The sequence below is a fragment of the Bos grunniens genome, chromosome 14 (genome assembly GCF_055505025.1).
Source record: "Bos grunniens cultivar Pamir isolate PY7600 chromosome 14, Bosgru_T2T1.0, whole genome shotgun sequence".
NCBI lineage: Eukaryota > Metazoa > Chordata > Mammalia > Artiodactyla > Bovidae > Bos > Bos grunniens.
This window is the reverse complement of record NC_141178.1, coordinates 64623133-64636247: the sequence shown is the minus strand read 5'-3', so window position 1 is coordinate 64636247 and position 13115 is coordinate 64623133. Positions and strand designations below refer to the sequence as shown.

The 13115-nt window shown below is 39.2% G+C and overlaps 1 pseudogene; it reads left to right on the top strand.

Moving 5' to 3' along the window:
* Positions 1-11909, top strand: part of LOC147359558 (metalloendopeptidase OMA1, mitochondrial-like) — a 171255-nt pseudogene extending 159346 nt beyond the window's left edge.
* The last annotated feature ends 1206 nt before the right edge of the window (positions 11910-13115 follow it).

Here is a 13115-nt window from a genome sequence, read left to right as displayed (position 1 = left end):
CTCAGCTCCATCCATTAGGAAATCGGCCAGTAAAAACACTCTGACTTCACTCTCTGATTTTACCATGAGAAATTTTTCATTTTCTCCAAAATATCTCCTTCTTGAGCCTGTCTTTCAAACAATCCTTGTTAATGTAAATGACTGACAATGCAACAAGCATATCAGGCATTTAGGAAGATGATAAATAAACTAAATATATATTAGCCTTGCTTCCATTTCTATTGCCTTGAAAATTTTATGTCATAATCTTCTCTGTCACTACATTATGAGCTAAATGCAAAAGGAAGAAGGGAAACAATTGCTTTTAGCACTTACTACTTGCCTTTTGCTTCAGATTTTCCCCTTGTAAGAAGAGATATTAATGATTTTGAACAATATAAAAATAGTTTCATAGACTAGAATCAGTGGTCCAACTAGTAGACTTAAAAGACATGAATGGATTTGTTAAGACTATATTCAGGGTACACAGACACTATATGCAATTTATTTCTTATAGAACTTAACAATTCTCTTAATTTCTATTATATGAATTCAACAGATAACAGATAACAAGAGACTCAAAGAAAATCATCCAAATGAGTAATGCCAATGCTAAAATTGGAAATTTTAGGTCTCTCTGACATCAAAAACTCTTATTAGCAACATGATCTTTGACATGTGCTTTGAGCTTCAAATTTCTCAGCTGGAAAGGAAGGTGGATGGTGGTCCCTCATTTCATTCTCAAGTATTTACCGAGTTATAAGCACAGAAATGACATGTAACCTAGTAAGGTGGCAAGTATTCACATAATGATATGGAAAAATGAATAGCTAGAAACTGATTTCAGATATTCTGGAAGACAGAAACGTGATTCTATGTGTTATCCCCATGTACACAAGAAATATTTGAAGTAGGGATGGTCAGGGAAGACTTTGCTGAAAAATTTGCTTTTCAGTTCACATCTGGAGCATAAGAGGAAATTAACTAAACAAAGGGGGAGAGGGTGGGCAAGTTTCCCTTGGGAAGTCCTGAAAGAGAAAACAATGGGAGAAGGTACTGGTGGTGAGAGGAGCATGGTTTTTTCAAGGACCCGAGCTTTGTCAATGGAACTGGATGAAGTATAAGAGAGGTTCCCACAACAAACTCTTTCTAACCAATGTGGTTGTTCTGTGGCTTAAAGTCAAACAGAGGCAAAGCTAACCAGCGGAAAGTGCTTTGTAGATGAGAAATCACTATGTTGACGTGAAGATTTGTGGAAGTTTGCTGATTTCTTATTTTAAAAGACTATAACATTTCCCCTAAACTATTCTTAAAGCCTTAGCACTGAGTGGAATCTTTTCAGGGCATGAAATTGGGGTTTACGGAGGAGCTTCTGTTTCCACAGTGACAGAGCTGGAGACAATTCTTAACAGACGTTAGCTTAACACTTGTGGTGAAAATATGCTTCAAAGTATTAAATACTCAGCCTCTGGCTGTTTCTAAAGAAGCTACCCTCCGACTGACGATTGTCCATTTGTAGGTTGATGATTATAAATATGGGCTTCTTTAGCTGAAGTGGGGAGAGCTAGAGAAACCCAGTTGTTTCATAAGCCAGAGGACAGAGAATTCTCCCCACTGCTAAGTGAAGGAAGAACAGGAGAGAAACGTGTAAGCTGGTGACTGATGGTTTGGTAGGTGAGTGTTCCTGTGGCAAAAGACAACAAGTGTCCATCTAGTCAAAGCTATGGTTTTTCCAGTAGTAATGTACAGAGGTGAGTGCTGGACAATAAAGAAGGTTAAATGCTGAAGAATTGATGCTTTTGAACTGTGGGGCTGAAGAAAACTCTTGAGAGTCCTTGGACAGCAAAGAGATCAAATCAGTCAATCCTAAAGGAAATCAACCCTGAATATTCATTGAAAGGACTGATGCAGAAGCTGACGCTCTGATACTTTGGCCACCTGATGCAAAGAGCCATTGGAAAAGACCCTGATGCTGGAAAAGACTGAGAACAGAAGGGGGTGACAGAGGATGAGATGGTTGGATGGTATCACTGACTCCTCAGGCATGAATTTGAGCAAACTCCAGCAGATAGTGAAGGACAAAGAAGCCCAGCATTCTGTAGTCCATGGGGTTGCAAAGAGTGGGACACAACTTAGCAACTGAACAGCAATAAGTAGGAAACAATTTTCTACCTGAAAATCTTGCCCACCTTCTTCCCAGGTTTGTTGTCTGGTGAGGACTGCACCACACCCTCTCCCCAGTGTCAGAGATGGGGATAGAGACTTGTCTCCTTCCTTAAAAAAAATTTTTTTTTAATTGGAGGATAATCGCTTTAGAATGGTGTTGGTTTCTGCCTTACAACAACTCAAATTACCCGTAAGTATATAATATATCCAGGGCTTCCTAGTTGACAGCTAGTTGTACAGTGATCCACCTGCTGATGCAGAAGGCATTAGAGACGTGGTTCAATCCCTGCATTGGGAAGATCCGCTGGAGGAGGGCTTGGCAACCCACTCCAGTATTCTTCCCTGGAGATTTCCAGGGACTGAGAAACCCGGCAGGCTACAGTCCATAGTGTAGCACAGAGAGACACGACTGAATTAACGTAATACACACGTAACCATGAAGCCGGGGACTGTGCCGTTCCTGCTATATGTTAGATTAGACAATCTTCATTCCTTCAAAAGCTCTTCTTAGATCATATTCAATGTGTTAAATAATGTGCTGAGTGTTTTAAGAAAAAAGATATAGGCTCTGTTTTAGGGAAGTACAGACATATTTGGGATTCCCTGATATCTCAGTTGGTAAAGAATCTGCCTATAATGCAGGAGACCCTGGTTGGATTTCTGGGTCAGGAAGATCTGCTGGAAAAGGGATAGGAAACCCACTCAAGTATTCTTGGGCTTCCCTTGTGGTTCAGATGGTAAAGAACCCACCTGCAATGTGGGAGACCTGGGTTCAATCCCTGGGTTGGGAAGATCCCCTAAAGGGAAAGGCTACCCACTCCAGTATTCTTGCCTGGAGAATTTCATGAACTGTATAGTCCACGGGGTCGCAAAGAGCTGGACACGACTGAGTGACTTTCACTTTCACAGACATATTCAGTATATGTATGTGCTCAGTCACTTCAGTCATGTCTGACTATTTGTGACCCTTTGGGTCCTCCTCCAGGGGATCTTCCCGACCCAGGGATTGAACCTATGTCTCCTGCATCTCCTGTACTGCAGGTGGATTTTTGCCCACTGAGCCACCTGGGAAGCCCATATTAAGTATACGTGACATATATGCCACTACTACTTTCATTCTTATAGCAGACTTCATGAGTCATTTACAGAACAGTGCTGTCAAAAACTGTCTCAGCATAGTGTAACTGATTACACAGTTGGTTTGAATGGTAAAACTTTCTTCCAGTGTCACTGCAGAAATATTCATGAATGTATTACTGTGTTCCTGCATTGTTTTTGAAGTCCACTGGATTGCCCAGTTTCTGCTACATGAATATACACACCAAGAAAGGATAAGTTCTCTAACAATATTTTATTTTTTCTCCTATCAGTCTTATATTTGGCATCCTAAATGGCTTCCTGCCACAAATGCCCAATTTCTGACATTTCTAGTGCCTTTCACATTGTGAAGTCTGCAAATGACTTTAAGAAAGAGTTGCATGGATATTAAAGACAAGATTTTTGCTTCTGGTATGAGGATTACAATCTGTTTCACTCAAGTGTGTCTTCAGCGAGAATTTATGGAGTGCTTTGAATATTCATTGGAAGGACTGATGCTGAAGCTGAAGCTCCAATACTTTGGTCACCTGATGCGAAGAACTGACTCATTGGAAAAGACCCTGCTGCCGGGAAAGATTGAAGACAGGAGGAGAAGACAATGACAGAGGATTGAGATGGTTGGATGGCATCACTGACTTGATGGACATGAGTTTGAGCAAGCTCCAGGAGTAGGTGAAGGACAGGGAAGCCCAGAGTACTGCAGTCCATGGGGTCGTAAAGAGTTGGACATGACTGAGTGACTGAACTGAATTTCTGTATATTGGACACTGCAGATCTGGGGACAATGAGAAACCATTTTTGACATCAGTTTAATGAAGGAGATGTGTATGAAAATAAAAACCAATCATAACAAAGCAAGGCTGGAGGAACATACAAAGTTCTAGCAAATCCAGGGAAGAAAAAGATTAATTCTGCCAGCAATCATCATAAAATGTGTCAAAAGGAAGGAATATTTGAGCTGGATCTTGAAGGGTAAGTGGAATGCTGTAGACTGAGAGGATGAACACTAGCTTTTTAAGGAAAAGAATGATAGGAGAGCTGAATACACTGAGGTTTGAAAATGCATTATACAAAACAAGGCTGATAAAATTGTTTGGGCTAGATTATGAACAGACTCAAATTCCAGGTTCATAATACTATAAATGAAAAAGCAAATAATATCCCTGACTTGTTTATTAACATTATTTCCATTTTGTGTATTTTGTAGGCTGATTAAATGTCCACAAGCCAAGGAACTATTGGTTCATGCCACTAAATGCCTAGTTCATCCACAAGGGAAATCTTTTGTGACCTCCCAGAAAGAAAAGGAAAACAAGGAAAGAAGGAAGGAAGGGAAAAAGAAAAGGAGGGAGAGAGGAATGGAGACAAAGTGAGAGTGATGAAGATAGAGAGAAATCATAACTAAAAGAAAAAGACAAGGAGAAGAAAGTAGAGCGGAAAAGAAAACGTAAGAAATCATTTGGGTTCACTGCCAATAAGAGTTAGGAAAGCTGATTTCTTAAGATAAACTGAAGTAAAACAAAATATGCTCCATATGTTGAAACTGTATACTTAGTTTGAGATAAACAAAAACATGTTTGGAGAATAGCTGCCATAATTAAAAAGAAATTAAAAGAAAGAAAGAAAAACCATCTGGGGATAAATATATATTTAAACACACACACAGACAGACACACACAGTGATTCCAAAACTTGAAGTTTTTCTTGATTTAAGTAAACTCTCCTGTTGCAAAAAGGCATTGCATCAGTTTTTGCCCAAACCCCATGTTCCACACTGGAGCTCTACAGAGCTACTCAGCATTACTCAAACACGAGAAGACCTTTCCAAAGCCTGTCCTTTGCTCCTGCTTTCTTCCTTGTTATGAATGCATTTTTCCTTTTGGCTGACTCCGACTCCCTCCTGAGTGCCCAACTCAGATGTCACCTACTCCCAACAGTGTGCCAGACACCCAGCAAGGTCGATGATGTCTTATTCATCTGTGAGCCTTAGCATGTCTATCAGTTTCCTGGGGCTGCTGTAGTAAAATTCTGCAAACTGGTGTCTTAACACAATAGTTTGTTGTTCCACAATTCTGGAGGCTAGAAGTCTGATACCAGGTTCAAAATCAGGTTTGGGTACATCTCAGGACTTTGAGGAAGAGTCTAGTCTACAATGTCCTTCTAGCTTCTAATGATGGCTGCAATCTTTTGTATTCTTTGGACTACAGTTGCATCACTCCAATCTCAGGCTTCATCTTCACATGGTGTTCTCTCTGTGTCTCTTGTGTCTTCATGTGGCCACCTTCTTATAAGGACACCAATTGTGTTGGGTTAGGGCCCTACTCTATTCCAGCATGACCTGGTTTTAATTTATAAGTCACATCTAAGACCATCTTATTTCCAACAGACTTGAATTCACTTTCTGAGGTAATGGGGAGTAGAACTTCAACTTATCCTTTGAGGGACATAATTCAATTCATAGCAACAAGACTACTCCACATCTGGTTGCACTGAAAAATTCAGATGCTTGCCTGTTTGTGTCCCCAATCCCCAAAGAAGTTGATAAGAAACTCCATTTCAAGAAATATATAGATATATATGTGTATACATATGTACATATGTATATATATATGTGTGTGTGTGTGTGTGTATATAGTTTCCATGACTCAGCATAGTTAATTTAATAAATTCATAGTTCATATCTTCCAAATTGAGTTAGAGTATTTCTTATTAAAGCTACAAGGAAGGGACTTCCCTGGTGGTCCAGTGGTTAAGAATCCACCTTCCAACACCTTCCAAGGCAGGTGACGTAGGTCACGTAGGTAGGAACTGATATTCCCCAGGCTGGGGGACAACTAAGCCTGCTCTTCACTGAGCCCAGACACCTTAGAACCCACATGCCTCAATGAAGACTAGATGCAGCCAAATAAATATTTTTAAATAAATAAATAAAGCTTAAAGGTGGTTAGGAGGCAGTTAAATCTACACTTAGGGGAAGACACGTAGCACATGGTGACACCCTTTTCATTACACTCCTCTAAGAGATACTGCCTGTTAAGTGGGCCATGTGGCACAGGAGAACCCTCACCTGGAGTCACCCAAAGGGATGAGATCCCTGGGAAAAAGACCCATGTGTAAGTGTAGTTCTGTCTAGGTCACTAAACAGTATTGATCCTATCGCTTCTCTGTTTGCCTCAGCTTATCCTCAGAAGATGAGAGCTAGACAGGAAAGAGTGATTTTAAAAAGAAGCATAAGAACTCTCTTTTCAAATGAAATCTTTCTCAAAGCCCCAATTTAAAAAGCAGATTTTTGTGAGGCTGCCTGAGACCAGGTGAAGAAAGTGAGCCTGAATGCCATTGGATTAGTCATCCCCAGGATGATTTCTCCACAAGAAGTTCCAAAGAACTCTGGAAACACAGATTTAAAATTACTCAGTCAGATGAAAGTCTTTGCTATACAGTAAATAGACAATATATAGTATATAGCTTTGGTATATAGTCACAGACATAGACGGTCATCCATTTAAAAAAAGAAGGAAAGAAGAAATAGGAAGAGAGAACAAAAGGGAGGAAGACGAGGGGAAGGAGAAGAGGGAAGAAGAGGAAAGATGGAAAACGTATTAGAAAATAAGATAATGGGGGGGAAATTGTAAAGACGGCCAAAGATCTTGAACAAAACTTTGCATAGCGATAAAAATATCCTCTCCTAGTCTATCTTGGTACTCATACAGTAAATTCTAAATTAAGTTAGCCTTATTTTGTACATGCACATTGTTGTTTTTAGCCACATTGTAACTGTATGATCACAAAGGCAAAACAGTCTGAAGGAGAAACAGAGAATGTGGACAACTACAGGCAAACCTCAGCTAGGGGATCAAAAGAAGATGGGTTTGTTGTACTCAAGTTAGTCATATCTAAAATAACTTTACCGTAACTACGTTGCATTTTTTTGCCCCAGCAGTTATAAATTGTGTTCCCAGGGAACACAGTTTGTTGTGGGCTTCTTTTCCTTGGTGAATGCTAAACCTTCATTTTGACATAACCATCTCTTATCTTCAACCTGTATTCTTCTTTCCAAATGTAACTTAGCATTCTTTAGGAAGCCTTCTCTGAACACCCATGTCCAATTAACTTCAGTCTCCTCCGTGTGCCTCTGTGTATCATCTGTATCTTGATAGAATTGAAACCTTTGTACTATCACTCTGAATTGCAGTCTGTTCAATTGCTGCTTATGTACAACAGTGAGTTCTTCTGGAGCAGTCTCATTTGTGTCTTAGTGCCCCTGTCCCAGCACTTACTCACAGTGCCAGGCACATGATGGGTGTTGTAAATGAATGCTGAATGCATGAGTTAATGTAAAGGGGAGTCCGTTTCAAACTGTTTTAAAGTTTTCAGGTAATCTTGGAAAAGTATCAAGATGAGAGTGGGCATAATTTGAATGTCAGTATTCTATTTAATTTGTACAAGAGAAATGAAATATTGCAGTCAAATGTCTAGTGGCTTTATATTCCCAATTCAACAGTCGTGAAGAGGGAACACAGAAAATGAACTTTTTTTTTTCAAACTTATCTTGGAAATTAGCCCAAGAGCCAAATGTTTTATTTTAATGGTGTGTTTCTTCTCTCAGACCACAACTAGTAAACATTTCAGATCACACATACACACAATGTTTGTTTGTATTTACTGTAATTCCCTATGCAACTCCAGATGCTTGGACCATTTAAGCATCTAATACATGTTTGATGAATTAAAGAATAAATGAAGAGACCCTTGAATAAAATGAGCTTCAATTCTGACATCCATTAGCAAGCTGTTACCAGTTTTCATCTGTCTAGTTTAAATGTAGGCCGTCCATTTGGAGAGAGGGAATGGAAAAACATGGTACAAAGGCCTGATCTGTTCAATGCTTTTGAATCAATAATTAAAATGTAATCACTTATAAAACATTTGCACAACATGATGGAGAATACTGGATTCTGACTTTGGCTTTGTCCCCATATTGTTATGTGAGATTAACTTTTTTACCTAACAAGATTGAGCTTGGTTCCACCTACATTAATATATTCAAACTTTATGGGACAAAGATCATATTTTCTTTAAATCTGATACAGTCTAGTATGATTCTGATATGATTATATATGTGATTGGGCCATGACAATATGTGTACATCCCAGGGAGCCTTTTAATTTGGTATCTTTGGTAGACAGTTTAAAGAAATAAAATATTGTCTCTTTGATTAATTTCTAGGGAAAGTTGTTGGAAAAAATTCATCCTCTGTGCCTCAGGCAACATACCTCTGGCTCCATATTTCTATTGCACTCTATATTCAAAAGGTCTGTCATTAAGTGTAGACCTTCTTAGAGGAAAGTTTTATTGAATATGATTTGAAAGTAGAATATGGCTCTTGGAATGGGAATGGTAAAAGATCTTACCTCCTATCTTATCAAATTTCTCTTCCACTTATGTATCATACTGCCCTGAGAATTCTGGCAAATTAAGCATTCTTTACCTCCTTACACTTCCCACTCACTTTTTAAATTATTTCCCTGATTGATGTCAGGGTGACATGCCATGTCTGATCATGTATTTATAAACCAGCTTAAAGCTCAGAGTGCTTTCATCTGCATTATCTTGATGGAGCCTCACAAGTCTTAGGAGATGTAGCTCATGAAATAGATAGTTGCTTGTTTCTCAAATAGGAAGTTGAGGCTCAGAGCTTTCAAGATTTATGAAAGGATAGATAATGAAAACAGATGGAATTGTGCCTTGAATCTGAGCATTTGATTTCTGGTTCAAGGGTTATTGACTATGCCTTAGTGCTTTAATGGGCATTCAAGAAACAGCTTTCCTCATTCATACATTCTTTCTCCCAATATATTTATTGAACATTTATTATTTGCAGGTATTGTGTCTGGTGTTGGTGTTATAATGGGAATCAAGCCAAACCCCTTTATTTCGTTGAGTTTTTACTAAGGGAGAAAAAGCTTACTACCTCACTCAGAAAAGCACACAAACAAACACAACCACTAATTGGAGGGACTCATCACTTTTGTCACTGTTTGGATAAATCAAGCAAAAGAAGGTATGCTTCAGACTGGTCCGGTGATTAAGACGTGGCCTTCTAATACAGAGGACATGGGATTGATCCCTGATCAGGGAATTAAGGGCTTCCCTAGTGGCTCAGAAGTCAAGAATCTGCCTGCAATGCAGGAGACATGGATTCATCCCTGGGTTAGGAAGATCCCTTGGAGGAGGAAATGGCCAACCATTCCAATATTCTTGCCTGGAGAATCCCAAGGACAGAGGAGACTGGTGGGCCATAGGGTCACAAAGACTCAGACACGATTGAAGTGACTGAGCACACATGCCTGCAGGAACTCAGACTGCATATGCTGTGGGGCAACTAAGCCTGAAACTGAGCCTGAACTCTCTGCAGTACCACAACTAGAGAGATGCCTACATGCCGCAACAAGAGCCCGCGTGCTGCAGCTAAGACCTGATGAAGCCAAATACATTTTTTAAAAATCAAAAAAGAAAGATAAGCACCTGTGAACTGCAGTCTGATAAATTGCGCTTTCTTCTGATTTAATTCATTGACCAACTGGAGAAAATGTAACACACTAGCTGTAATCAATGCTTTTGAATTGTGGTACTGGAGAAGATTCTTGAGAGTCCCTTGGACTACAAGGAGATCAAATCAGTCAATCCTAAAGGAAATCAACCCTGAATATTCATTGAAAGGACTGATGCTAAAGCTGAAGCTCCAATACTTCAGCCACCTGATGGGAAGAGCTGACTCAGAAAAGACTCTGATGCTGGGAAAGGTTGATGGCAGGAGGAGAAGGGGACGACAGAGAATAAGGTGGTTGGATGGCATCACTGGTTCAATGGACATGAGTTTCAGCAAACTCCAGGAGATAGTGAAGGACAGGGAGGCCTGGTGTTGCAAAGAATCGGACATGACTTAGCGACTCAACAACAACAAACCATACAGCAAGTACCCAGGCCTGGGAATAAATCAGTTTAATAAGTTTCCTTTTCTGCTTGGAAATTTTTATTTCTATAGGACTTTCAGTAACAAAAGAACAGTATGCCTCTTGAGTACCAAGAGCAAGGAAATTTGGAGGACTACCCAAAAATTACTGCATTGAATGATTCTTTTTCAAGGCAGCCACAGATAAAAGAAGTTGTGTTCATCCGTGCTCTTTCAAAATTGTGCCCTCCAAATTGTTCTCCCATAAGAGACATCAGGAGTTTCCTCATTTCATGGTTTCAACTTGTCCAATTCCTCTCTTGATAATTCTTAAATCAGTGTAGAAACTACTTGTAATCATTGTAAGTATTCTTGGGTATAAGGAAATGGTGACAAACGTTTCCTCCTAACAAGAAGGAACTATTTAAAGAATGTGTAAGGAAGACGAAAATGGAAGTTATTATTTGGGTTACTACTTGTAGTGGCTTTATTTCACTCAACTGAAAGTAAGTCCAATCATGGGAAAGAGCAAGCTACTATAACTGGGGAAAGAACATCTCAGAATTATATCAGAACAGGAATATTTTGATGGAAGAATTTTAAAATGATATGCTGAGAAAGAGGACCAAACTCTCAATCTTTCTTTCCCCCGCCTTCTCCCCTTTGGCCTTTGGGATTAGCAGATGCAAACTAGTATATATAGAATGAATAACTACCAAGACCCTACTGTATAGCACAGGGAATTATATTCAGTATCCTGTCATAAATCATAATGGACAAGAAATGAAAAAGAACCTATTTATATAACTGAATTACTTTGCTGTATAGCAGAAATTAATACAACATGGTAAATCATCTATACTTCAATAAAATAGGAAAGAAAAAAAAAGAAAGACACACAATACTTCACCGTTAAGGACAAGACACTGTTTATCATGTAACTGAATGCAATAAAGATATTCTAGGGATCTCTGAGATCAACTGGATTATTCATGTGGTTGATTCCCCAGATAAAAACTTTTGTGATTCCAGTTTTAGTATATGTGCTGCCAAAGTCAGCACTTCTTTTGTAATTCCAAATGGACAAATATTTATCTTCACTAGGTTTTTACATAGTGTAACTGGTATTCATCAAGTTTTCTTCCTTCCAGGCTATGAAATAGAACATGCAGTACTTGGGCAGCCTGCAATAAAAAAGACTAGCTTGGCTGAGTTATTGGATTTCTTAGGTTTGATTTTTCACACAGTGAGCTGGGCCATTTGCCTTGAGATAGTTTGGCACTTTGGGGAAAATCTATATTGCAGGAGCATATGTTTGATTGACCATACAGTAAGACATTGGAGGCTGAAACGGACAGAATTGGACCAGAGCTTGCTGCAAAGCCTTGTGTGGATGTCAGGGCCAGGCCAGTGTTTTGACAGCAGATGGAATTTGCAGGTAGCCTCCACAGTCATCTCAAGTTGCCAGAAAGGGTATGGAATACCCTTTTCATGGAAATTGAGCTGACAGATGTGTACCGCTGGTTCTCTGTAATGACCTACCACTTTCTGGACCAGACGCTCAGTCGCTATTCAAACTCAGCATGAAGCATTTTTTTTTTTGAAGAATCAGGCAGAGAAGACCTAAATATCACTGTTTTAAAAAATGTATACACTTCCCATTTAAAAACAGAAGCAAATGTCATTAACATTTAGAGTTGAGGGAAAAGCCTGAAGTTAATTTAAAATGTTTGAGACACAGGACACTTCCCAGGTGGCACAATGGTAAAAGAATACTCCTGCCAATACAAGAGACACACGTTCAATCCCTGGGTTGGGGTAATCCCCTGGAGGACGGCATGGCAACCCACTCTATTATCCTTGCCTGGAAAATTCCATGGAAAGAGGAGCCTGGCAGGCTGTGGTGCATGGGGTTGCAAAGATTTGGACATGACTGAGCCCAGACGAGACACAGGCCGTGTAGAATGCAGCAATCTACCATTTTTATATAACTTTTTAAAAAAGGATGTTTGCAGTGAAAACAAAAGTGGATGCTCAGAGTAAAGCCGTCTGTATTACAGGTATTATCTAGATTCTTCTAATGTATTTACTTTTTATGAAACATTGATTATTTCAATTCATTTTAAAATATCTGCAATGAGGAAAATGTCACAGAATAAACTCATATTACACTTTTAAAAAATTTACTAATTTCATCTCTACTGTGTATAACTGGTTACTCTAAGCCTGTGGGGAAAAGTGATCCAGAAATCAATCCATCCTCCCAGAAACCCTGTTACTGCAAAAAATCAAGCAGCTCAGCCTTCACATTCATTTGGAAGATGCCATGTACCTGGCTCAAGAATGGAGGAGAAGCTAAAGATACCTTGGGATATTGGCTTGATATTTAAGAAAGTATTCAATGTTAAATCTTTTGATCAATTAGCAGACCATGTCAGTGAAAACACACTCCTTCAAGGGCCATATTTAGCACTTAATTGCGGATCCTACCAGAACCTGTTTTTCCTTATATCTTTCCTTATGTCTATGCCAAATTCCTTTTGCATTACTTTTCAATGGATGGTAGCTATTCTATCTCAAATGCTGTGCCCAGAATGGGAACCAACATTCCTGCACCTTTTCTTTATCTTTTTGTAACAGAACTTATTTTTAGAGCAGTTTTATGTTCAGGCAAAACTGAGTAGAAAGTACAGAGTTTCTATTATTTCCCCTACTCCTCCACCCCAGCCCCCCTAAACAGCCTTCCCCACCATCAACATTTCTCATTGGAGTGGTATATTTGTTATAATCATTGAGCCTATGCAACATTATAACAGAAATTCACAGTTTATATTAGGATACACTGATGGTGTTTACATTCTATGCACTTTGACAAGTACATTATGATGTATTTACCATCATGGCATCATACAGAATAACT